The following is a 3,644-nucleotide window of genomic DNA, read 5'->3' as shown; positions in this document are numbered from 1 at the left end:
AATGAAGACCACGATATAAATTTTGGAAATTTCCAGGGATTTTGTAAAATTCCGAAATTAATTGCAGCTACACTACCGAATAGTTTACGCGTGCGAAGCCCGGGGTAAAAGCTAAGTATTATAAATGTGAAGTTTGTGAGTGAGTGAGTGAGTATGTTGTTACTTCTTCACGCTTAACGGCTGGACGGATTTGGATGAAATTTGCGGAAAGTTAGTTTTATCACCTGGATTAAAACATGGGATACTTTTTTATCCGATATTCCACGGGATAGGGATAAAATCTCGAAATAACAACCGCTAGTGAGTAATAAAGTTTAAATATACGCTGACACGTTTCCCATACCACTAAATCACGCATCCTATGGCGAAACACAGTGTCCGACATTCTTAACCGGTGATCCGACAAAAAGTCTGAAACTGCTCATCATCGGACGACTGCGAAGCTAAACTACGTTCCAGATAAGGCATTCCAAGCTGTAAACTACTAGCGTTTATCCGCGGCTTCGCACGCGTAAGTCATTAGGTACAGCAGTTGAATTGAAGTTTCGGGATTTTATTAAATTCTCGTGGGAATTCCCTAAAAATACATCGTGGTTTTCATTGACGTTAAATTAAAACACCGATGCCAAATTTCATGACTCTAAACCCAGCGGTTGTTATTTCGAGATTTGATCCCTAGCCTGTGGGAATGTCGGGATAAAAAGTAGCTTATGTGTTATTCCAGACGTCCAGCTATCTACATACCAAATTTCCAATTTACATACCAATTAGATTAAATATTGATCCAGATGGATCTAGATTCTCGCACAAAGTCGTACGCGCATGTCTATCGCTGTCAGGAACGTAGTGTAGTGGCTCCACCTGTCGGCGCACAAAGCCGGATGACGCGCGATGATTGAAACGTCATGCACCTTCTGCCGAATCACGCGCACGTGCAAGTAAAGCGCTGGATGTGGTCGAGATGGCTCTATACTACGAAATGCAAAATTTGAACTTCGTATATTGCCGTTCCGCTGACGCTTATATTATTTAATACGAGAGTGAGAGGGACGGTTCGATGCGAATTTCGATTTTCGAAATTTGTTGTCATCATCATCATCAGGCCTACGCGTCTGTTCCAGACGAATTTTGGCGTGTTGCCTGTGCACAACGTCTTTGGTGGCTGACCAGAGCGATGCGAGAGCGACATGTTCGTCCACAGGCCAGACAAGGGAAGTCTGCAGATGTTGGTGCAGAACCGCCTTGGTGTCATTTCTGTCTCTTGTCAGCAAGTGCCTTGAGCCAAAGTTTCGTCGCAATAAGTCGCAGTGCGTTTTCCGCCAGCTTTTCCCAGTCAAGGTGAATTTTGAAGGTGGCCATATCACGCTTAGCGCAGTCCTTAACTTAAATCTCAGCAACGGTTTTCCGACGTTTCTCTTGGCATCATTGGCCTTTGCGCCGAGTGACGTGGTAATCGAGAGGGCTCCATTGCACCTGCCCTAGCCAATAATTGCGTCTCTGTTTGAGAAGAGCGGTTAGGCTAGGCAGCTGTGCAATTTCTAGAACCCTTTCGTTGGTGACCCTGTCTTGCCATGGATCCTAGTACGCAGACAGCGCATGTATTAGGGAATTTTTTAAGCCCCTCGTAAAATATTCCAACGGTTGCTACCGTTATTACAGGCTGGTGTTCCAAAAAAATTATTAGTCAGTCTGTTAAATTATCAAAAAAATTTGGAAAATACTAGAGGTAACCTATTCGGTCTGGTAGTTACAATTGAATTTCCGGCATTTTTCTTAATCCTCCTGGGAATTATCAAAATTTATATCACGGTCTTAATTGAGGTTATGTTAAGAACAACTTTTCAAAACTTCATAACTCTAAACCCAGCGGTTGAAATTTCAAGATTTTATCCCTATCCCGTGGGAATATTGGGATAAAAAGTAGCCTATGTTTTATTCCCGATGTCCAGCTATCTACATACCAAATTTCATTCAAATCCGTCCAGCCGTTTTAGCGTGAAGGAGTAACAAACATACTTACTCACTCACTCACAAACTTTCGCATTTATAATATAAGTAGGATAGGATTAGTAAGATATCCGGGATAGTTTTTATCCCGGAATGATCCCGCAGGCTGGAAAGGTGAAAACTTACCGTAAAAGGCAAGTATTTGACAGCTTTTACTTCGCAATCCTCTTTAAACATCTACAAATGAAGCTGTCGTCGCAGCATCTGTCTGTCAAAATCATACGAGACACAAACTAGCGTAAACTACACTTATTACAGTAAATTATAACTTACGCCTTTTGAATAGAGTATATATATCGGATTGTTTGTTAATCCGTAGCCGCGGAAACACGCAATGTAACAAAAACTTGCGATATCACTCCGTCGAGAACGGTAACCTTTTCAACTTGGTGAAGTTAGTTTTGACTTTTACGTAGACGATTGTAGGTTGATTTCGGTTGGAGAATTTCTCCGTAGTCGGTTAAAAGGTTGTGGTAATCGTTATTGATGGTTTCGACGGGTCTTTGTCGCTCCTGTGTGTGGTATAAGGCATCAGATGTGAGCCATAGTGACGCTAACCCGAGATATTATTATAATCATAATCATCATCAGCTGAAGACGTCCACTGTCCAGACGTCAACAAAGGCCTCCCCCTTAGAACGCCACGATGAACGACACCTGGGCACTTGCATCTACCGTCAGTCGACCTGCAGGAGACCTGCTAACTGCCAACACTTTGTCTTCCGGTTCGTGGTCGCCACTCAAGGACTTTTCTCTCCCAACGGTTATCTGTTCACTGAGCTATGCGGCCCGGCCATTGTCACTTCAACATGCATATTTTTCCAGCTACGAGTAACTAAACTTGCTGCAACAAAGCATGGAATACTTAACCTCATTTGGAGTCATTCATTTGTTTTATTCGACTGGCTGGCAAACGAGCAAGTGGGTCTTCTGATGGTAAGAGATCACCACCGCCATAAACATTAGCAACACCAGGTGTATTGCAGATGCGTTGCCAATCTAGAAGCCTAAGATGGGATACCTCAAGTGCCAGTAATTTCACCGGCTGTCTTACTCTCCACGCCGAAACACAACAGTGCAAGCACTGCTGGTTCACGGCAGAATTAGCGAGCAAGATGTTGGTAGCAATCCGGGCGGACCTTGCACGAGGTCCTACCACCTGCCTGCTGTTTATCGTTATCCTACGGACCTGTGCAATTTTCCAGGCGGACTCAAACTATCTGTACAAGTATACTCAATAGATCGATTCAACGGTTTAGACGTGATAAGGTAACCAAACAAACAGAATTACAAACTTTCTCATTTTACTAATGGGAGCTTAGCGCAAGCACAGGGGGCAGGCGGTTTGTGACACAAGACAGGAACAAAATAATGCCCACTTTTATAGTACGCGGGGCTACAATGGTCAAAACTGAGGTATGTGACATACTTTATGGATGGTCCCTATCGCATAATATCGCATTTGCTTTATAGTTAACGGAAATCAAAATATCAAAAACGGCAGGTTGTATTTTTTTCCAAACTTATAATGTTAATGGTTGTACCACACTTATAGAAATGGCGAGTCACTATAGGTAGCGTGCCGTAGCAGACAATGGGTGTCGGCTGCGATTGACCGGTGCTGTCGGTACTTAACA

The sequence above is a fragment of the Choristoneura fumiferana genome, chromosome Z (genome assembly GCF_025370935.1).
Source record: "Choristoneura fumiferana chromosome Z, NRCan_CFum_1, whole genome shotgun sequence".
NCBI classification, from domain to species: domain Eukaryota; kingdom Metazoa; phylum Arthropoda; class Insecta; order Lepidoptera; family Tortricidae; genus Choristoneura; species Choristoneura fumiferana.
The sequence above is the reverse complement of the archived record's forward strand: the minus strand, read 5'-3'. Positions refer to the sequence as shown.